This window comes from Aulostomus chinensis, chromosome 6 (assembly GCF_037954235.1).
Source record: "Aulostomus chinensis isolate RoL2024-O1b breed Wild chromosome 6, RoL_Achi_v1.0, whole genome shotgun sequence".
NCBI classification, from domain to species: domain Eukaryota; kingdom Metazoa; phylum Chordata; class Actinopteri; order Syngnathiformes; family Aulostomidae; genus Aulostomus; species Aulostomus chinensis.
The window spans coordinates 29,362,919-29,386,715 of record NC_141325.1 but is presented as its reverse complement, the minus strand read 5'-3'; the positions used below and the strand labels follow the sequence as shown (position 1 = coordinate 29,386,715).

Sequence of the window (23,797 nt, the reverse complement as noted above, 5' to 3'; positions counted from 1 at the left end):
GTGTCACTGAATTTGAAGTCATTAAAATGTGTAATGGTGTCATAAAATATGCCAGTGGCACCACAAACCTGCAGCTCATTTATCAAGAACGCTAATAAGTTCTACTGCACGAGGAGCAGTGGCGATAACAGCTGATGCTACTGTCAAAGGACGGCGGCCCCAAACGCCCCTCGATTAAAGGGAGCACTGAATCCATAAGCTGTTTTATTGACAAGGACATGCACCCATGTAGCTCTGTTGAAAACAACAAATTTAGATGATGGATGTTACTGGGAACAGAGGCAAACACTGAGCAGCAGCTTTATTTATCCTCGGTGGGACACAGTCGGCCTCTGCCTGCGTGTACTGAGTCGCCTGATGAAAGAAAAATGAAATCATCTTGACACATTCTTTCCCACTCTAACATGATTGAAATTGTTCTGTAACAAATAAAATATCAGATGAATCCAATCACAATCAGCTTTGAGTGGGGGGATACAGTTATACAACTCATTTATCTGTCCTTGTCCCTCTCATGCACCTCGATCCAGATTCCAGATCTCTAGATTTATGGACTGAGAGAACCCATGTGTGGTGCTGCACATCTCTCAGACACAAACTCCCATCTGAGTCTTTAAATCAACACCATTTTGCTGGAAATTTGCTTTTTTATCAGAAGACAAATGACTTTCTTTCCTGCTCGTGTCCGTCACAGAGCTATGACCCACACCAGTTAGCTCAGCACAATGAATGGTAGTGGATGAGAAGTGTTAGCATAGCACCTCCTTCCCAGAGTCATCCAACAGATGAGGTTCAGGATCCTGGTTCATCTCGAGGTGGCCCCCTCCCTCCGGTGACGGCAGCCATGAGCAGCTGCGACAGTCCAGCATTTGAGTTTACACCCACTTATTGAGTTATTTTGTCTGGTGCTCAGTGTCACAATCACAACTACAGACAATTAAAAGTTGCTTCAGTATTAACGGGTTTAAGATGATTATTTAGAAGCAATTAACTGTCAGCATATTTGAATACAGCTCAATGAGGCTGAACATCTGCACAAACCTCTTGAGAGAAGCTTTACATTGGAGGAGAGTGTGAGCGTGTTGACTGCCTGACTCACTGATTCCCACCAGCCTTTAATAACCCAGGATGGATGTATTTGGGTGGTGTGGAGGATGTTTTTGGCAACCTTGTAGTTACGTAACCACAATGACCTTAAGAAAGCAGGTTAAAGTGCAATAATATCATCAGGATTCTGAGTCAGAGCAGACAAACTTCTCCACAGCCCGACTTCACGGCTCTCAGCTGTGCTGCTTAATCAAAGGGCAGATTTCATTACGGCTCCCCCTGTAACACACAGCCCACGGTCACAGAGAGAGCTCGGTCGTGGCTTCAACATACAGAAGAGCGCATCACTTTGAGATGTCAGTCATTATATGTATTTGCTCTTTGAGCGGCACAAATGCAGCATCATTCATCCTCAGAAAATATTCATAGACGTCTGACGTGCCAGTCACTGTGATGGGCAGAAATAAATAAGAATGTGAGGTTCAACTTGACAGCCTTTAACTGCCCAGGAGGCACGAGTAGAATATCAAACTGGTAATGTAATCAAAATGTTGTGGCCGGTATTAACACCCAGGACCCCGGGGATCCAGTTAGGAGTTTTATTTCAGGGGTTTTAGCAGAGATGAGATCCTGGAGGCAAAGCAGGGGGGGAAGAGGAGATGTGGGCTGGGATGGAGGTGTGGCCGGGGCAACGGGGAGCCGTCCTCACTCACATGAGCAGGCAGAGCAGCTGAGCTCAGGTAGACACCAGCGCGTCAGCCTTGAAGGTCTACTGACACAGGCAGGAGGTAAGCGGAGACAGTGGTGAAAAGTGGAGGCTGCAAACACTTGAGGAGTGGATTGAGGTGAGGAACGCACTCATGCCAGGAACACACACCATGAGGACACGCGCAAAGCAGTCAGCGTCACCTGAGATGTCCCGTCTCTGTCCTTGTGCGCTGCTGCTGCCTTCCTCTGTTGTTACAGTTGTTGTCCAGCAGCACAGCTGTTCAGTATTTCTGGTGTTTCTTCACTCATTTGAACTCACGCTCTGTAACTATGACAAGTAGCACCAGCCAGGAATGAGATGTGGGGAAATGTGCTGCCATGTTTCTGGTGACAAAGGGGGTGCGTTTTTAGTGGGACTTCAGGACATTTTCAGTCGTTATCTACGGTAGTTATTTTTATTCTATCCCAAACATTAAAGCCTATCCAACCAAACCCCCCCGCCCCCGTGTGTGTGTGTGTGTGTGCGTGCGTCTTGCTTCCAGCACATCTCTAAAGGACACAGTTCCCAAACTGTGTATCCCCAGGGATATGTACACGCCGAACAAATCGGTAGTACCGTCTCAAAATCCTTCTTCAAAAATAAACCACTTCTCTCCCTCGGGTTGGTTCTGACCCTGATCCATGTCACCAGGGCAGCAGATCTTCTGGCGGTCAGAAACATAAGTCCACAAGATGCTGTCTAACTTAGTCAAATATGGATACATTGTTGAAACAATCTTGGGAGCAACAGAAAGCATCAGAGGACACAAAACATCTGCTGATGCCTCAGACTGTCAAAGCATCTGCTGCAGGGCCTCCTGTCCCGTGGCTGACAGAGCTAGCATTGATGTTAGCGCTGCTAGCCAGAATGAGTGGATTTCTGTGCCTCGTGGCTACAAGTGTGCAAGATATTTTCCTCAATGGTGGTGCTTGCGCCATCTGTGGAGGTAGGGGGGTGCACAGCTGGAGGTTTTATGTCTCCGGGCTGCAGGACCTCTGCCTCTACTCTCTGAAGGTGTTGGTGAGAGAGTTTTGGGGCTTGATTCCTTTCATCCTGGTGAGAAGTGACAAGATGCTTTCAAATGAAGCTAAGTGGAAGCTCAGCCTGGGAGATGAGCGATTGCGCTCAGGTGTGTGGCTTCAGTCTCACACCTGGTCTGTCATTCTTACCTCTAGCTGCCAGGCCCTCGGGGGTGTGGTCATCTTCAGCCGTCTCCAGCTCCAATAACACAGTGACACACTACCATTGCTGGCCAATCACATTGCAGGTGTTTGTTTAAATACATCTTTCTTCTTAGTCTTGTTTTGCTTCTGTCATGAACACCTGTCCTCCTCTCCTCTCCTCTCCTCTCCTCTCCTCTCCTCTCCTCTCCTCTCCTCTCCTCCTCCTCCTCCTCCTCCTCCACCACCTGGTCCTCACAGTCACTGAATCCATCTTCCACCAGGCTCATCCATAGTCAACTTCCTGCAGTGTCACCTCCAGTGTCTGGGCTCCACAAGGGGATCTGTCTCACAGCTGCTCCAGGATGATGTCCTTGGGGAGTCCAAGTGCCAGTGACTCGTACTATCATTTTTGTATGTAATAAACAACATCTTTTTCTGTAAATGTCTCTCCTGATTTAATTTTTTTGTTTGTGTTGCTTAGCAACGTATGCATTTTGTGTTTGTGTATGCTGACATACTCCACTGTATATACAAATTGCGACGGGGTGCCCTGCTATGCGTTTGTGGCTGCAGCCTCATCTCTGCGTTGTCCGCTTTGGTGATGTAAATGTGTCAGTTCTTTAATTTGTGTAGCTTTATATTGCTTTGAGCACCCGTCGCAAACAAACAGAGGGAAAACTTTGCGTTTTTTTTGGAGTAACCCGAACACCCCGGGGATCTGTGCCCATCTGCTTAATTAAAACACCAAACTCATGCAATGAAGGCAGAGTTGACAACTCAGAACTGTTTTGGTGCATCGAGATGCCTGAAGAGTTTCTTGTGGCTGTTTAGTTTGTGCTGCCCTCTGAGGCATAGTGTGGTGTGCTCAACTGGAAGAAGTGGTCACGCCATTAGTATGCACTGTGGAAAAGTACACTAGGAGAAGCGGTGTATGTGAAGAAGGGTATTTACTGATCAGAGGATTAGGGCGGCGGCAGGCGGAGAGATAGAAGAGACGACAGCAGGGGTGTCGCAGAATGATTACACTGCCACTAAGCCAATTGGGGAAATGGGACCGTGGCCAAAAAGACATGAAGGAAGGCAGAGAAAAAGAGAGGGACATCAGAGGGAGATGAGTGAGGAAGAGGAGGGAATGAGACTGAAGAAATGAGATGCATGGGGGGGGGGCAGGGAGACATGATGAAAAACAGAACAACTGTGGATGAAACTCAACAAAAGAGGCAAAAGACAGCAGAAGCAGGAAAGAGAGGCGATGAGCTGGAGGAGGAGAGGCCAGCGTCCACTTGCTTTCCTCCAAGGCACAAATACGTACACGTAAGTGTCGAGGACAGAAGCCTGGCTTTTAAGTCGCAGCAGCAGCTCGTCTTTGCTTGCTTGTTGACACCAAGACGCTTCTGCAGCCCATCTGTCATTTTGTCAGCAGGGGGTCGCCTGTAAGGACCAGATTTATGTGGTCGAGGAGTATGATCAACACTCAGTTCACCCAAGTAGCCTTTGTAGGTGACAACCTGCCTGCGGCGCAACTGACAGTTTGATGTGTGCTCCTGAGATTGTACACTTGCATTCAGCTTCTTCTGTCTGTTCATCTCTTATATCCGGAGTACATTTGCTAGCTGACCCACTCGACGATGCTCGTCTCACAGGAAGTATGTGACCTGACAGTGGATAGTGTGGCAGAGGCACATCAACCAGTTACAACTTCTGTTGGTAGTTATTGGGCTTGCAGATTCCGTGGTTCAGCAACATCGCACCGCGTTTAATGTTAAAAGCACAAGGAAGTCTGCTTTGGTGGGCAGGTTGGTCCTGTGTTCACTGGACTTTACAGACGATTTGTACTCAAATTTGAGTTGGAGCACAACTCCTGTTAATGACAGTGTTTCACAACGTCATCATTCCCTGTGTTTTCTATCACTTAATGGAACACTGCAACGTTTTGGAAATGCAGCAGCTTGTGGTCGGTGCAGAGGCAGACAAGAGGACAGAGACTCTTCTCTCCTCTCTGCTGCCGCAGGGAGCTGAAGCCACAGAGATTGCTAGTTAGCTTAGCACAATGAATGGTAGTGAATGGGCAGGTTAGCGCATCTGTTGCTTCTCTGAGCTTCCAAAACCTGTAGTCGCTCCTGTAGAACTCTCTTAGATGTCGCGCAGAGAAGTTCCAACCATGTGTCTGCTTCTAAGATAACAAGATCTCGTTATATTAAACTGTTCCTTCATGACGGTGGTTTGAAACCTCCCATCCATTAGCGCTGATTATGCTACGCTAACCAGGGTCTATCGCGAGCGCATCTTCCAACAAGTTCTTATAATGTACCAAAAAAAACATTTTTTTAAAGAACCTATATTTCAACTCAAAACTCTGTTGACTGGTATTAACATTAAAACACATTTTTCTCAGCTACAAAAGAGTGTTGAGCGTTATGTTGCTGAATCAGGGACTTTGTATGTCACTATGATAAAAAAGGCCCTAGCTGACTGGATGGGTATCGTTTCCGTGGTGCTGACACACAGCTGTTGTCTGAGGAGGTCGTGCCCATTTTGTGAGGTCAGGTGGGTTCCAGCAGCCCTCAGACTCAGCTGTTTAAAGTATGGCTTGGAATAAAATGAGGGGTCTCTGTCGCTTGGAGACTTCTGGCAATTTAATCAATTTATTGTAAAAAATAAGACATCTTGCATTCACAGCTGGGCAATGTGCCATTCCAATAGCGCAACAGACTGTGTGTAAAATCCCACAAGAACCATTAACTGTCATTTGTGTCCAAGTGGAACAAATCTTAAAACTAATTAAGCTGCACCCCACGACAAGAATGCAAAGGCAAACTTTGCCATCGGGAGCGAGCGACTTGAGAATCGATGGCTGACAATTTCCAAAGTCCTGTCCTGAATTCAAGACGTGGGTGTGTTGCAGCGGGCGCAGAATCAATCTCAGCAAATTGAGTTGTGCGTAAACAGGGATTGAGTGATTGACCAAAACAGAGTAATTCAGGCAGAGGGGAGCCAAGCCAACCTTATTGGCGGCACACTCCATTCTTCTAGAGCTCTTGCCAGGGAAACGGACAGCCGGTGCCATTTTGAAAGGTTAGCGCCGTCTACGAGGCACTGACACTGAAATGAAAAAGAACTTCTAGATAAATAACTGACTCACACACGCGCGCACACACACACACACACACACACACACACACACACACACACACACACATGCATGCAATCCACAAGCATGATCACACACATTCTCACTTATCACCTTTTCGCTTGCTTTCTTGAGAACAAATAATAGCTTTCATGGCTGGAATGAAGCGGGTTTCTAAAGGATGTCATATCTCTCGTAACGCCGCTCTTAATGCGGTCTCCAGGCGTCTGAGGAGAGAAAGGAGGAAAACAACGACGCGTTTGTGTGTTGGCAGTAACACCAGCACCTGTCACAGGTTGGAGGAGCTAATTTGATTGTGACATAAATTTACAGATTTAGGGTGGCATCTGTCATGCTGTTCTGTTTACAGTTGACAGAGGGGAAGACACCCCCCCCACCCACCCACACACACACACACACACACACACACACACACACACACACAACAAGCTCATTAGCCTAAACTAGCCCTTTATGAACAAGCTATAGCTGCAGTTGCTTTTGTTGTGTGGACCAGTGGAGTCTGAGGTCTGCCGGATTGGCAGCGCTGATTGAAGACAAATTGCCGTTTTGTCAACAAAAGCGTGCAGGAAATGTTAAGAGACGTGAGGATAAAGAGCCTATTATCTGTGACCATCTGTGACCCGCGTGTCTGATAATGGAGCTTCAGTTTGGAACGTTTAACTGCTACTTTGGCAGAACGTCGGAACCTTGTCAGGTTATTATTTGTGATTATACAGCATAAACTCCAGCAGGGAGAATGAGGGGAACTGGGACAGTTTTTCCACCTTTTGTGAGCCAACAAGCTAACGTGAGATACATTTAGTCATCCTGACGACGCTACCAATCCAAATGAAGAGGGAACCATGTTTGATGTCATGTAGCAGAGCCATTTGTGGAGGAAGCACGGTTTAATTTTGATACATGATTATCAAGGCCACAATAATTCACAATTACTTGAGAAAAATTGAACAAAATAATCGTTAAAGTGCAATCAGGCAACATTTGTTTGTGTATTTGTCTGTCAAACGTGGGGAGGCGAAGAGTTTCGTTACCACAGTATCAGCTTTCAATATCATGGATATTTTAAGTATTAGTTGATGGTGAAGATGATCAGATTGTTCATTAGCAAATAAATGTCCCAGTTACTCAAAATGTGAGAAGCTAAATGAAGCCTTGTGGTTGTACTCCTGCTCAATGTCAGCCTGTCACAGTGACCTTGACCTTTGACCTTCAGAATTTCGACACAACATTCTCCATATCCAGAGGATATTTGAGCTAAATTTGAAGCGCTTCTCTCAAGCATCCAGATTTATCATATCAACAAGAATGAGACAATGTGCATGGGAGGTGACGGTGACCTTTGACCTTTGAGACAACTTCAAAACAGGATCCCTCCAGCCAACGGTTTTCACCAGCACGGAGGCATTAAACAAAACCTAAACCCATAACTGGAAAAATGTTACACTTTTCTACTAATTTTGTTTGCAGCATAGCAACAATTGATTCATGATTTGAGGAACACTTGAGTGACCTTACGCTGATGGCGGTGGCCTAAAGGTCAGGAAAGGAGCTCGTTAAGCTCGTTGGCTTGTGTGAGACCGCGGATGATCTGATGCAGTAAGAAGGTCTTTAACGTGATCCAAAACTGATCCAAACTCCAAATAAATGTGCGGTTCACAAGGAGACACCAGGAAGTTAAAGGTGAACGAAACAGACGATCCAGCAAAGAAAGAAACGAGGGCCTGAACTGACATGAAATCGCCTCTGACGACATAACGAGACGCAGGTGGGAGGGCAGGAGAGAGGCTCCAGGAACAGGGCTCGCGAGAAACAGGCCATCACAAAGAAGGCGAGGAACAGACGGGAAGTACAGCCAACCGACTTATTCAGAGTTCACATGAATCACAACTGAAACGCTCAGAAGAAACATATCCAATCTGATCCCAAGAGGCCAAGCTGAAGAGGTCCAGACCGGGACCACAGCTACGCTCAGGCTCTCAGGAAGACCCTGAGGGAGGGGCTGTCATTTTTTTGTGTGGTTTCAGAGCTCAGAATCAGCAACAGCAACTTAAGTAGAAAAAAGAACTTCTCCTCATCAGACGAGAGACTCAACCCTGTTAGCCTCACGTCCAGCCAGGAGTGCTGTGAGCATGATTATAAAAATAAGCTGCTCAGTGCTGTCAAGCATCAGTGTCATCACGCTCATCGCGCCGGGATATTGCTGCAGAAACAAGTGATGATTGAAGCTGCTTAGACACTTATTAATAGTCACCTTTTAGAAGAAACTTGCAGTTCTGGCCAAAGAAAGTCTTGCTTAGTATAATTATTTAATTTGCGAGGGGAAAAAAAATGTAATGGCACTTAATATACTCTTAATCCAAGACAAAATCACTGACTGGAAATTAGATTAATATTCTCAGCAGGACTTTGGTTTTTCCAGTGAGCCAAAAACTTTATAATTGAAGACATTAATTATGAATGGACAACTGACCATTTACATGCTAAACATATCTTCATTAAACTTTTCTGGATCGTGAACCCTCAAAGAGAAACCACAGACATTGGTGGTATTTCACAAAATATTCAAAATTAACAATTCATACGTTCTTGTTAAACAAGCAAGAGCAAAGTTTTAAATCTCATTATTTGAGTTAAGACTTTTACGCTCACTGCTATAAAGAGTCTCCAGCTTTAATCTCTGTAAACAGATTCAGCACACGAATGCAGATGAAGGAGCGAGACTTTTGGGGTCGCTGGTTTCCGTTTGTAGTCCAAGACAATTTAGCCAATCAGGTTTGAGCAGGATTAACGCAGGTGAACGGTCAGTGTGGGGAGTGCAGCCTGCTGAAGAGCTAGCAGCAATTTAGCTTGTTTGTTTATCTAGATCTGTGTGGTATGAAGCAGTTTAGCTGGAGATGTCGTCCGTGGCCTCGCTTCTTGCTGGTCTGGGTGGGAGTCCGGGGAGGCACGGGCCCTGACATCTGCTGCTGTCTTCCTTATAGCAGAAGAGCTAGAAAATGGGTTCCAGCTAGTTTTTTTGTTTTTTTTTATTAATGATGTTATTGTGGCATTTGCAAGTGAACTAAATTGGACTCCAGCTGAGACTCGTTGCGTTGTGATTTGTTTTGCAGACATTTTGTCGACTGAGTATTGAAAGTATTTAAATTTTGACTTGATGATGTTGATGTACGAAGGTCAGTTCCTCCTGAGGGGGACGTGAATCTATCAGATGGATTTCAGGGTAATATTAGCCGCTAGTGTGGCTAGCCATCTCATCTGCTTCTGGGTGTGGTTTACTCAGATTTGACTGACAGCTGGCAACGGTAACCAAACTCATAAATGTCATCAAATTTTAATTGGGCTGTTGCTGAGGGTTCCTGCCATGTTAGAGAACCACGCAACTTCTCAGCGAGATGGTGATCACGTCCTCCTTTGTCAGATCCATTCATCATCTTTATTTCAGCAACAAATCTACTTTATTCCTGTACGACAATCTGTGTCTGTAGGTGACGGTTGACTTGTCGTTGGCGAGCTGTGAAAATGTCACCAGCTTTACTGAGGTTATGAAGTTTGGCTTTCCTTTTTTAACGTGTCAATAAACTGCACGGCTGCTGTGGAGAGAGCCGTGCAGTTTGTCTGCGGTGGGTGTCGGCCTCTCTGTGTGCTGCCTCACCAACAACCCGCCGCACTCTGTCATAGCTGTACAGCACTGTGCCCTAATGGACTGCTGATGACTACGACCTTCTGCTCAACCCCCTGAGGACACAGAGGGGGCACGTATTTGTGTGACTTTACTTTTGATATAATGGATGGACGCATAAAGGAGACAGAGGACATCCAACTCATAAAACCGAAATAGTAATGAGAGAGACACGGGTGGGGGGTGAGGTGGCGTAGATGGCTTTGAAGAGGAGTTAAGTGTGATGGAGGAAGAGTCCCAGAGGAGGCGGGAGATGAAGAGTGCAGCGACGGCATCATTTAGAGGGGGCAGGAAAAACAGAATGAAGTGAGAGAAAAAGATGTTCTTTCCACTCCTAAGAATGAAACTGTCTGTGTCGGTGAGGTAATGTTCCATAAGTCACGTCCGTTAGCTAACAAGCTACACAGATTTTGCAGAAACGCTACTCTTTGCCTGCTACCTTTATCAAACAGAGGAGGAAGTCGTGTAGTTCTCATATGGGGATGGGGATTAAGGGAGCTCAGCGAGCTCTTTGAAGCAGGGAGAAATATCTAGAAACTCAATGTTCTCTCCGCTTCTTTGCCAGAGCGGCAACCAGATGAAGCGGTCGCTAACAAACCGAGACAAGGCTCGATGAGAGGAAATGAATTTCCAAACAAATCTGCCAACAAATATAGCTCCCCAAACTTGGGTGGAAGCGGGAGGGTGGGAGACGGCAGGAAGTGGGAGAGAAAGGCGTTGATTTCTCTGATACATTTTCTATATGTTGACATGCGCCTGAAACAGCTCCAAACACGCAGAGATGATAGAGGCGAGGCGAGGCGCCGCGCAAGACGGCGGGTACAGCAGCAAACATGGAGCAGGAGGGGAGAAAGTACTGTTCAATGAGAGATGTGGAAATCATGTCTAACTAATTATAATCATTGATGACAACTTAGCGCTGACACCTTCTCCCTCTGGCCTGTGACGTCATTCATGTGCCTCACATGACGCAGCACTTCCTCTCCACAGCAGTCAAACGGAGACGTTTTAGTGGCGTCAGAGGCTGACATCTTTGAACTCAGTTGACTCTAAGTAATGGAGACTGTTTGAGAGAAGTGATTCGACAGAGAGCGAGCGGCTGAGAGGAAGCAGAGTGAGAGTGGAACCCCCCCACACACGCTCACACACCGTCTGGGGATGTGCTGACTGGCAGAAAGCGGCCGCCGGGGGAGGGAGGGATTCACGGAGGGTCCAAACAGGGTGGAAGTGAAACGTATCTCACAGAGCACGCCAGGTTAGAGACCCCCGTCTGTCACTGTGTCGGAAAATAGCGTGTGACTTAGATTTCTGATATATGCTTTTATGTAAACTACACTGACTTCTTGGGTTGTTTTCTCTATCCTTTTCATGCTTTTATTTTGGAGTCTGGTGATCCTGACATTAATGGTGGTCTGGAGGAGGCTGGACATAATTATGTACACATGCATGATAGCCACAACCTCACAACAGTGTAAGAGTGTCCAAGAGAGAAGGAACGGGGTCAGAACTTTTGCTGCCTTTTTATTTGCTTCCTTCACACGCATTTGGACTCTGGATCGATGGTTTACTCGCCCCTCAACATCAGTCCTTCACGCACTGCTGTCTCCATGTTCTTTGGGAAGTGAAGGTAAAACTCCTAGAGTACAAATACTGTTTATGGACAATTCAAACTTCTTTCATGCCAAATGTTCAGACATCAAATAAGTGGTCAGAGGAGCGCACATTTCCCATCATCAGTCAGCACCAGTGAGCTAAGGCTGCTAGCAGCTGCTTCCAGCGACAGCCAATACTGACTGATATGAAGCAAAACTGGCTCACCTACCGCCTGACTGAGTCGTCACACCTAAACCCCGCCCACAGCTGACAGCAGTGCCTCTCTAGGAAGCTGATTGGTCACACCACACGAGTACGTCTTCCGAGGTCTTAGGGGTCAGCAACCCGCGGCTCCGGAGCCGCGTGCTGCTCTTTCATCCTTATGTCGCGGCTCTGCGTGGCTTGGGAAAATAAATTATTGAAGTGGATATTACTTGTCTCAAAAACGTGTATCATGTCTTCTTATTGAGTCAGAGTTTTAACTTCTTTCTTCAGACCTTGTGCAATTTCGGTGATCAGCACTCGCCTTCTTCAGAGACGTGTGACAGCACTCGACGTGTCGGCAGGCAGCCGGCATGCGCGGAAAGCCCAGCGACACCAAAACTGCGCAAGATCTGAACAAAGTATTTTCTTTGTGTTTGTTCATTTGTTTAATTGTAGTTGTAAATTGTAAGATTATTGTGATCTCGAAATATTTAAATAAAATTATATATACCGTAATTTCTGGACTATAAGCCGCTACTTTCCCCCTGCTTTGAACGCTGCTTATACTGCGGCTGGCGGCTGGCAGGCTGGTTATATTTTAAACAGACGTGACTGCACCTTTAGGCCTACTGCTGTGTTACAGGCACTTTTAAAAAACACTTAATTAGGAGGGCTGCAACGACTAGTCGACGTTGTCGACAAAAATCGATAGTAGAAATAGTCGACAATAAATTCCATTGTCGCCGATTGTCGCCAGACGCGTTTTTTCCAGCAGAGTGAGGCATTACACTTGATTATAAGCTCTGCCGAGAGTCGCGCATGCGCAGTAGCGTCTCTGTCTCTGCGCGGTAACATACAGAAATGGCGGCGTCAACGTCAGGTACGCGCACCAAAACTTCTAAAGTTTGGGAGCATTTTAGCCGCGATACGGCGAATAAAAAGACTACTAGCAAAAGTTGCTAAGCAGACCTTGGTGTCATGGCGGTGATGCAGGAACATTTGAAGAGAAAGCAGGTCGGGCAGTCGGACGAAGCGGAGTCTGACTCGCCTCGGTGAGATTCAAGTAACGTTCACGCCAATACGGTTTTTATGACACACATTGTACATTTTAGAAGCGTATTTTCACTTTAAAAACGTTTACTTGATTTTGATTTATTATTTATTTGCCTGTCCCTAAAATAAATGGACAAAGGTTTATTAATTTATGGATTTATGTCTCTGCTGACCGAGCACTGGGCCCAATTGGTTTTAGACAGGACATTTTTATTTAATTTTTGTACGAATCCGCAGTGTTGAATAACAGATGTATTTTTCATTGTACCCATCTTTCTTGTTTATTATCATTTGCCACATAATTAAATCAACTTCATGCTAAGTTTAAGATAAATTAATAATTATCCGATTAGTCGACTAATGGTTTCAATAGTCGGTGACTAGTCTCTATTGAAATAGTGGTTAGTTGCAGCCCTAGTAATGAGGCACAGCCTCGTCATGCGCTGTCAGCTTTGTTCGTGGTCCTGCGCTGAGAGCTCACCGTTTATTTCTACACAGTCAACACGTTTCGAATGCTGTGAAAGTTTGTGTCTGGAACGCGATGTGCCGAGTGAAACAGGACAGTTTACACCGCAGGTTCATGTTCCCTACCGTTATTAGAAGTTATGCTTAAATGCAACTTGTTGTTTGTAGGAAATGTTAACAAATCGGAAGCTTCCCCAAACAGCATCTCTTTCCTGACCGTCCCCTCGGTGCACGAACCCTTACGTGTGGTAATTAAACATTAAAACACCTGTGGCTTACAGTCCAGTGCGGCTTGTATACGTACACATTTGGTTTTACCTAAATTTCGCTGGTGCGGCTTATAGTCCGGAAGTTACTTTGCGGCGGCTCCCAGTGTTGTCTTGTGCGTTGGAACCGGGTCGAAATGGCTCTTAGTGTTAAAGGTTGCCGACCCCTGTCTTAGACTGCCGGACAGCACTGTAGTGGAGTTGCCAGCTTGTAAAGGGCGTGTTGGCGAGGGAAACGCTGAGACCTTCTAATGACTCGTGCGTTTGTTGTGATGGAAAGTTCAGTCAAAGCAGAAAATCTCCAGCAGTGAGACATTAAATTGGCCTCCAGTCTGAACTCTCACGACAGCTGTAAGACGTACAACACGCTCTTTGTATGGGAAGCCCTTCTGAACACCCGGCCGCCACATCAATGCTGCATCTTGATCACAAACCTCTAAGAAAGTCACAAACAAACCTGTTTGTTACAGAGCTGGAGGTTGGAGGAGGAGCCCCGACCGAACTGTTGCTTCCCTGGAGAACAAGCACAGAAGCGCAGAGCTCGACGGTCCACCAGGATCTTCCCTCCCCGAGCCTGAAGGAGGACGTAGCTCAAGCTGAGGCTGCAGAGCTGCTAGCGGCCTGATGATGCATGTGGTGTACGTAAGGCGTGATTTAAAATGTGCTTACTAAACACGAACAAAGTAGCCTGAGAGTGACGACGGTACTCAAGAGGCTTTAGGAGAATTGCCCCGCAATGAAGGCAGGGTGAACAGTAGCAAAAGAGAGAGGGTGGGGAGGAGAGGAAAGAAAAAATGGGGGAGGGAGAGAACGGAAAGGCTATTATACATTTTTCATTAAGTTTCCAGGCACTAAGCCACATCAAAGCCTCTCAGAGATAGAAGGGAGGGAGGGAGAGAGAGAAGTAGACACAGGATGTTCTAATTAACTTCACAGTCGCTACCCCCCCACACACACGCACGCACACGTTGTTCTCAATGTGTGTGTGTGTACCCTTCCCACTAGCGTGCCTTGTAAATTCATCACAACACACACCAGAAATAAAGAAAAGTTGCAGCTCATAGTGGGGCGATCGAAGAGGGGAGACGGGGCGAGGAGGGGGCCGGAAAGGAGTATCAGCCCTGAGGTGTTGCTGCTGCCCCGCCTGGGGGAGGAGGAAGACAGGAAGACCATCCGTCTCCACCCTCTGCTGTCTGCTGTCTCATGGTGCGTTGCAGTCAAGTGGGAAACGGCAGCTTCCCCCTCAGCAGCTCTCAGGATCAGCCCTTCCTCTGGGGGTGTTCAACTCTGCAGCTCCAGTTGTTTGTTAATCAGCAGGAGAGGAAAGGAGAGAAGAAGAAAGGCACGTCTCACCTCAGTCAGACATGAAACACGAAGAACAAGCAGTCTATAAAACTTCAGTTGTCATTCTGACAAACAGTCTTGCGGATACTGAACGCAGCGTCACATTATCTCCCTCTTGCTCATCTTTAAGTCCTTGATGCCGATTCCCGCTCGCTATGAGTCAACAGGAAGTTGACTCTTCACATTGAGCAAACCGTCGGTTGGGTTGTCATTTTAACGTCACTGAGCAGTTAGCCTCCCGCTGAATGCTGACAGAAATGATTACCATGGAAAGCGGAGAGCTTTCATGGGTTCCCTAGAAGTGCATGTGGCTGCAAAGAGGAAGAACAGACGGAACTCAAGTAGTGACGCTTCTCCATCAGCCTCTAAGACAAGTCAGTAAAATACAGATAATCCCTGTTGTAGTCCTTTCAGAAGTTGTTGCTGCCTTCAAGGTCTGCTGGCACTGGAAACAGCCTGGGTCTGACTGGGTCTAACTGGCCTGGGTTTAACTGAACTGGGTTTTACTGACCTGGGTCTAATCGGGTCTAACTGGCCTTGGTCTAACAGGGTCTAACTGGCCTGGGTCTGTCAGGAACCTGTTGGTCAGTGGTAAAAATGTGGCCAGTTAGTCACAGAACACGGGAACGTCACTGTCAAGAAAGGAGACGGCCATTTGCAGGCGGCTAATGGAAAATTAGCTCTGGTCGAGTGCATGACCGGAGGAAGTGGCTGCACTTGTTGACAACATGGCAGTCAGAGGTCATTCTCTCACCACCTGCTGGCCACGCTGGTGTTTTCCTGCTCAGAACCCAGTAAAAATAAATGGAGCAATTACAAAAGGTTCCTCACACTTTCACGCCTGGACCTGAAATACGTGGCGAGGCGAATAACTCCAATCAAAGTGTCGAAATGCCAACATAAAAATGTACATGTGCTGAGGGGTTGTGTAGGAAGGTCGGTGAATTCTACTCCACATGATTGATGTAGAGCGGTGCAGTGGAGCAGTGGTCCTCACTGTGGCCCCCCAGCAAGAAGGTTGTGGGTGGAGCCCCGGCTGCAGCACGGGGTCTTTCTGGGTGAGTCTCCATGTTCTTCCTGTTCCTGCTGGGTTCTCTCTGGTACTCCAGCTTCCTCCACAGTCCAAAGACATCAAGAGGGGACCAGGTTAATCCAGACTCTAAATTGACCGTAGGCGTGGCTGGGAGAGCCAATGGTTGTCTGTCTCTATGTGTTGGCCCTGCCATGGACTGGTGACCTGTCCAGGGGGAAGGCTGCTGGGATAGGCTCCACCCCCACCACCCTCAACAGGAGAAGAGGGGGAAGATGGATGGGTGGATGGAGTGATGATTGATGTCATGGCCGCTGGAGGCAGATGTGTCTCTGAGGAACACTTCATTTGACAAGGTGAGGTGTTGCGAGCTGTGAGGGTGGTGTGGAGAAGTGTGACGTAGAAAGCTCGCTCATGTCACAGCCTTGAACGTCCACTTGATAAATGAGATCTTTGAACATCAGACAATCCTCATATTACACCTGTGTGTGTTGGTGAGGAGGAGACACGCAAAGGGGACCAGTGGACACCTGATTAGCACAGATAATGAAAGAACACAAGAGTTGACAGCGAGAAGAGAAGCCGCTGGTCTTCTCCACAGGGAGAACACCCACAGCTCTGCAAACATTAATTGGCAACGTGACCTTGGGCACAGTGAATAAGCAGTTCTAGCTTGTTACTACGAATCATAATTAGATTTTTTTTGTCATCTCAGAATGAGACTTGGAGGATAATGATTAATTTGAGTTGCCTTGTCACGTAATCCCGATGATCCTTGTTGCCTTGCTTAATCCATAACCGCTTCATAAACAACGGCAGCATTCAGGGGGCGTCTAATCAAATCTGCTCTGCTTTTCAGCTTGAAAGGTGAAACTTTGTTGTGCTTGACTAAATGTCAGGACCTCAGTCATGCGCTGGTGGTTACAGCAGTTGGAGGTTGTAGATGTGAAAAGTGAGTTCACGTAAGGATCAGTGCTGCGGGCGTTTGAGTTTGAAGACTAAAGTATAAAGCCCGAGTTGGAGAGACGTTCATAATAAACTAAACGAAGCACATCAGCAATAACTCAACTATTTAAGATGATAGCGCTGCTTTTACTGGAGGTGGAAAATCAAGACGAGCCGGGCTCAGATGCTGCAACATCGATTGCTAGCCGGGAATTGACAAAAACTTGGAGTTGATTTGTAAATACGTCAATGTGAGCTGTTGAATATTAATACACGTTGATATGACGCACATCGTCTGTCTGCCCTTCTGGATGTTTACATGACGTTAGAAAAAGTCGATTTCTTGCTTTGATGTGTGTGTGTGTGTATGTGTGTGTGTGTGTGTGTGTGTGTGTGTGTGTATATATATGTGTGTGTGTGTATATATATATATATATATATATATATATATATATATATATATATATATATATATATATATATATATATATATATATATATTATACAGGTTCCAAATCTTCTTCACTTGTTTTTGGGCTTAAACTTGCAATATTCTTCAAAGAATGTACAACAGCGCCCTCTGTTGCCTGATGGTACAAGCAAGGACTGCTGTCAGTGGCAGGAAAAGAGTTAATAACATGTCGAGACAGAAGGAATCAAAATCAATGGTTGAGTTGTATTGATTTTGTTGTCTCATGTATCTTGATGCATCGTGTCAGTGCAGATGCATCAGGAAGTGTAATGACTCAGCCTCCGTGATGCTACAAAAACCAAAGATGATTAAAAGTCAAACCAGTAAAACCAACATATTTGGCAGTCGGAACATTTTTCCCGCAGCAACAGTGACGTGAGCTGGCTGGGCGACAGCTCGGCGTCCTAGCTTGCGGTTCACGTTGCAAACCTCTCTCTGCATCCCTGTCGAATCTGCAAACCAAAGATGTGGTTGCTTTCACCTTTGCTTCGGTGCAGCCGTCACCTTAACAATGTTTCCTATTCTCCACGTGGCAGAGAAAAGGTGTTTCACTCAGTGTATCCCCCCCCCCCCCAAAAAAATCTGACAATTTTGAAGTTGTCATGTCTTTAAACGTGTAAACTGTCACATCTCACCTCTGTTTCAGCTCAGTGCAGTCTTCCACTAGTCTGGCACACAACTGAGCTAGCTGCCACGTCAATATGCTTTGCAGACGAGCCCATTAGCTTGATGCTACTGTCAGCAGCAGCCTGATAAGTGCGGCGCTGACTGCCTTTGGCCTTCAAAGCCTAGTATGGACTTTTTTTTTGTCTGACATATTTGCCTTCTGCTGTGAACGGGACATGTGGTTGCAGTTGTCAACATGTCTGCTATCTGCTCACTCCTGCTAAATCAAAAACAGCCTGCGCCTGGCGTGGATGTATCCCACAGTACATCACTGAGAAACAATCAGCCTCTCAAGCAGGAGGAAGGAAGCTAATGAAGAGATTGTGTAACTTGCCTCCAGACAATCTCAGAGCCAAAGATGGCGGCACAGATGCAGCGTCCTTGGGAATCAGCTCTCACCGTACGCAAAGCTATGGAAAAGAGTCCCAGTCGCTCCTAAAGACTCATAGAAGTACATGCAGCTTTAGAATGAAGATGATTATGAATCCATCGCACAGTGCAGAGCAGTACGAGCTTTATACTGCAGTTCAGACTAAATCACAGTAGAGCATGAAGTGAGCTGGTTCCTTGGGATGGGTGTCAGGATTCAGGTCAAACTCTCATTTCTGAATGTGGAACGTCTTATTGCAGCTCAATGCTGAGATCTCTGCAGGCTGCCAGCTGTGTTTGAGGGGGAAGCAGGGATGGTTTCTTTCAGTTAAACTGGGCGCACGGGGAGGGTGAAAATGTAGCGTGCAGCTCAAACAGCCTCCTAAGTGCTGAGCAACGGCTTCAACACCCAACAAGTGTGTTTTATCTCTCAGGTTCTGACAAACGGGTGTGTCCATCTCGCTGAGATGCAGAAGGCAGAAACAGCCAGCAGCACACGTCCACTCACAAGCCTCCAACACTTTGATTCAAGCTAGAGACAAAGCAGCTTTAACCTGGGGAGATTCTGTGTGGCCTTGTTAGCGCCCTGATGTTAACACATAAATACGCTACTGAAGTCGGCGGCACATTTCTGGTTGTTTTATAATTTACAACCAAAACCGGGGTCTCAAATGTAGCACAATGTAGAATGTTACACTGTAGCACCGCTACGTATAGTGGACAAACCAACAGCCCAGTATGAGTTATGATTATTTAAATACATCACACCTGACATATGAGCTCTGTTGTATACACAGCAGAACGAGAGCACAGGTCCCAGTCTCAGTCCTGTGTGACAGCAGTAAAGCAGAACTCTCTCCTGCGGACCTAACAGATATAAACTCAACTCTCCTGCTGCCACTCGTCTCACATCTCTGCAGGAGTCAGAAGCTGGCGCTCGGATCGTCTCCGCTCAGCCCAACCAAGAAGTGAAATGTCGAGCATCTACTCTCTAAAGGGTGGCTAATTGGTTTTCGTTGACTTTACTGCCTGCAACAGATATTGCGTGATAATGTAATGACAAAAGATTAGCTTCTCATGCAAGGCTGGGTAATAACAGACGACGGTGGAGAGAAGCCTCACCAGATAAGAAATGTAAGCAATGTGATTATGTGGATAGTCGTGTAATCTGAGCCCTATTAATGTGTTTAATTGTAACCATTTGCGACATCCCCAAGCCTCTGTGATTGCTTGGCAAACGTGCAAAGTGTGCTTCCATGAAGCTGAATTCTCTGCAGGCGAGAAGCAATTACAGGGCTCTTCTATGTGTTGTATACCGCCATGCTAATAAACACACTTTGTGACGGGATTTAAATTTCAATCAGGTTCAGGACGACTATGTGCATCCTGGAAAATGAGCCTTTCTCTCATCACTGCCAAACGGCGCCATTTGTTTCTCCTTGCCTCATCTCCTGTTCTCCTTCTCTTTTGGCCTGCTTGTTCTCCCTCTCCGCCCGCCTTTTCCCTCCTCCCCAATTTCTCATTTTCTCTCTTTAATATTTACAACCTTGGTACCCCCCCCCCCCCCCCCATCTATCCCTCCTCTGTCATCAGATAAGGGAGCTCAGTAAAGAAAAGCCTGCCTTGACTTCAAACGCCTCCTCGTCTATGTGTCTCCACCCCCTTCTCAACTGTCAGGGAGCCGCAGCCCTAGAAATCAACTCCCCCACTCCATTCCAATGCCCCATCGTATCGATCCCCTTTTCCTCCCCCCGCCTTTGTTCCAGTTGCATCTCTTTTTGTCTCATTTTCCCTCCCTCTGTCAGCCCCTCCTGCCCATTCCCATGCAGCCGAGCATTTAAATGCGAGGCATGAGCTTCCCTCCGTGTGAAACTATCACCAGTATTTATTACTCAAACTAAATTCTGTCTCTCACTCTGATTTGTCAAATCGCTGCATGACGATGTGAATGGAACCTGATTGCTAGGCGCTGCGAATGAAACCGCATGTGCAGCAATCATGGCGGCATCACAGCACCTGTAAGCATCACGTCCTGTAGTTTTGTTCCCCGATCTTCTGTCTCTGCCAGCCAGCCTGTATTGATTTGCATGTTTTAGGGGCTTTGAGATGCACTGATGCAACCAGAGGAAACCACTCGCAGGGGTCCGACAGCTTCGGCCCTTCAACTGTCACTGGTGGCTCCAACTGCAAGCGGGTCGAGTTTGTGTGCGATCAAACCTGAGCCTGTCAGAGCCAGCTGAAGAGAATCTGTGTTACTGTGAGTGTGTGTGAGTGTGTGTGTGAACTCTTTCCCTGCCATTTCATGTCATTTCAGGTTTTCACTTTTACGGTTAGAGGTGCCATAATGCACTTTGTGACTGAGAACTGCTGATCTGGCTCCAAGGGGGAGGGACGAGGAAACACTGAACCCTGGACGGCACGGCAGATGTTTGTTTTTTATAACAAAAATGAGTGGTTTTGCTGAAGCATTGATTAATAAAAGAATGGAGGAACCTAGAATTAACAAAAAAAAAAAATACAGGTTCTGTTGTTTCTTTGATATATTCTTTTTTTTTTCATGACCACAGCAAAAAAATTAAGATTTGTTCAAAATGCCGGCGGTGGCTGGCAACCTTTTTTAAAAATAGTGCCGGCAGGGAAAGTTTTCTTCTCACTTAGCTGGACTTTAGGAAAGAAAGGATGAAGAAAAAAGAGGCAGATTGTGTTGATGGAGGCTAGGATGGCAAGATGTATCTTTCCTGAGGAAAAAGCACTGCAAAAAAAAAACCAAACCAGAGGAAACTAATCAGGAAGCTGTAATTATCCTCCATCAAACGCTGTCCAGGCCCTTTGTTTGTCTGCTCTCTTGGCTTTTGTGATTATTTGATAGCAACAGGACACTGTTGTTCTCATGTACCGATGCGTCATTGCTGTTATTTGTGTGTGTAGAAGCCTTTGGTAAATGTGCAGCATCTCTAAAAAGGACCTAGAGATGTGGGACCTGTTATTATGAGTGCTGTTTGCTAATTAATCACTTGGTGATTACTTCAAAGGAGCCCAGGAACCATCATTTGATGTGAGATGATCTCACTTGTTTTTGTCTCCCTTCAGTTCCTGTAGATTGTGGATTAATTGCAACAAGTTCTGGTTTATGATGCTCCTGATGAAAAGGTGGCTCCAACCATGCCAACGGTTTTGTGAAGCTGCCATCTTCGATGCAGGTGACTGTTATGAGGAGGACGGAACTGCTGTGGAATACAAGCACGCGGTTTCCACGTAGACGCTGTCAGCGAAGGGGAGGGGCGGACGCACCGCAGCGTTTTAGGACATGTCGCTTGTCATGTCAATGCAATTGTATTTTTCTGTGAGGTCATGCAGGCTGCAGCGTCTGGCCTCTCTGAGATCAGGAGACCGAATCTGAACCTGATGGCAAACGGAAACCATTCATTGCTTTTCTATTCAGGTAAAAAAGTAATATTTTACCACTGTTTTGGCAGCTCTATGGACTGGTTAGATTTTGGCTCAAAAAAGCCTTTTTTATTGTTAATGGGGGAAAAATAATCATGGTTTGCTTTGAAATTAAAATAAATGATTTGGTTTTGTCACCAGAACCATGACTGATGACTCGCTACGTCACCGGAGACACCGGAACAAAAGACCTTTCTTTTCTCTGTGACATTTCAAAGCCAAATGATGCGCCGACTACAACAAAGACTCGCTGACGTCAAGTGACACATGAAAAACAAAAAGGGGCGTTGTGATAAGACCGGCGTGAGTGAAGGCGCCGGCGTGTTACTGACTCAGTTGCATCCGCACGCTGATGGGACCCTGCTGCTGAACTCAGCTCTGAGGAAGCTCACATCTTCCTCCAGGCCTCCCAGTTCTGGTGTCAGGTATTGAGCAGTTGTCGGCTTAATCTTAACTTTATTCGACACAGCAGCTGTATTCCAATCATTTCCCTTGCAGGGTCAATGAAGTCGATCCGTCTATTTTTAAAGTAGTGGAGGAAATGTTCTGGCAGTCACCATATCCCCCACTTGGTAAAAATAACAACAGATGTGTGAATCCTGTTCCACTTCTTAATGAATCACTAATATCTAGGTCCTGAAAAGTGGCTAATTAGCTCTACTTAACTGATGCCACCATCAGGCTCCCAGCCAATTATCTTTGGCTCGTGCACGCGAGGGTCTAACGGCGGTGACGCAGGATGTTTTGAGCAGAGGGACAGCGTCGATGCGAGGAGGTGAAAATTCTATCAAATTTAACTGTTTCTGCTCAGCAATTTGGATTTTATTCAGCATCATAAAACAAGAATTACTCTCCCTGATAGGAAGTTTGTGTGTGTGTGTGTGTGTGTGAGAGACAGAGACTGCGTACTGTATTAACTGGTGCTCTGTGGGTGTTACAGTCACTCTGACAACACAGCATCTCCATCAATCTGTAATGCAAAACCGATGAGGGCTTCTCCAGCACCGCCGCTCTCTACGCCCCCTGGAAGCAGATTGATCTCTTTGAATGCTTCGCACACGTTTGGCCCGGGTCCCTAAGGCCCTCATTGTCTTCTATTTGTTTAACATGATGGAATATGCTAATCAGGCAGACACTGCTGAGATAAAACTGGCCGTCTAGTAGGAAGCCAAACTGCAGTATTAAGTTGTAACCCTTTTAACTGAGTGTTCCCCTGGTAACAGAAACAGTGATGGAGGCAAATTAAATAAACAACAAACTATATGTATTAATCACAAGGTTTCTCTTTGTGGGGAGAAGCTGCTTCTTACTGTGAGGCTTCTTCTTTTTTTGCAAACTGTGGCTGGGAATTAAACATCACCACCAGGGTTTCATGTTGATGATTGACGAGTGCCAATTCTATTTGAAATGTTTTCTTCATTTCTCAAAGTGAAGAGCCGCGGAGGCTCCTGGGAACAGCAGGGTGCCACGCTGCTCCATACAGGTTTATCACACATTATATTTTCACACTCACAGAAAACAAGCACATAGCCACATGTAAACATAAACACTTCACACGCCTCCCCCGCTCGCTACATGCTCCTCCACTTTCATATCCTTTGCCCAAACTTTTGATTGGTCCCAACAAGCGAGCGAGGTCGGCTGCTTGTTTACTTCCTGCCAGCAGGTTAATTTTTTACACTGCACGCCTTCATGTTGGGAATCGGGGCAGCACATTGGAGATATCTCATCAGTCACGACAGTAAACAACCTGCAAGTCTGCAACAAGGAGCAACTCTGGCATGTAGTCCACGTAAAAAACACCCATCCAAATCCTGTAAGCTGCGATACAAACACAGGATAAGAGCAAAGATCAAGCACTCCCTGTCAGGAGCCTTAAGCTCACGTCGATGGTTCTCCCTCCGGTTTTACATCTCTGGGATTCCAGGATGCAGAAGGAGCCAGTCATGTACATTTGACTTGAAGCGGATGGAGATAAACTCTGAAAACACCTGCCGCACCGTCAGGTGTGATCAGCATCTTCTGAGCTGCATGGTCAGTAATCCACAAACGCGTCGCAAGTGAATGCTCCAGCTGGCCCCCCTCAGCGCTGGCGTGACCGCGCTGGACCAGGAGTATTACAGCATGTTTGTTGTTGGCTCGGGTCAAAGTG

General features: G+C 46.4%; 2 long non-coding RNA genes across 5 annotated transcripts; both read left to right on the top strand.

Annotated features, from left to right (window-relative positions):
• Window positions 1–1,784: 1,784 nt before the first annotated feature.
• On the top strand, window positions 1,785–3,379 carry LOC147260721 (uncharacterized). Its single transcript, XR_015116313.1, has 3 exons — window positions 1,785–1,892; window positions 2,971–3,062; window positions 3,217–3,379. It is a non-coding gene; the product is annotated as an uncharacterized LOC147260721 (long non-coding RNA).
• Window positions 3,380–4,091: 712 nt separating this feature from the next.
• LOC147260720 (uncharacterized) lies at window positions 4,092–20,696 on the top strand. Of its 4 annotated transcripts, none has more exons than XR_015116664.1 (3): window positions 4,092–4,272; window positions 13,843–14,010; window positions 20,513–20,696. It is a non-coding gene; the product is annotated as an uncharacterized LOC147260720 (long non-coding RNA). The 4 variants fall into 4 exon arrangements; XR_015116667.1 differs by lacking the exon at window positions 4,092–4,272 and adding an exon at window positions 11,004–11,046; XR_015116666.1 differs by lacking the exon at window positions 4,092–4,272 and adding an exon at window positions 12,419–12,468.
• Window positions 20,697–23,797: the final 3,101 nt, after the last annotated feature.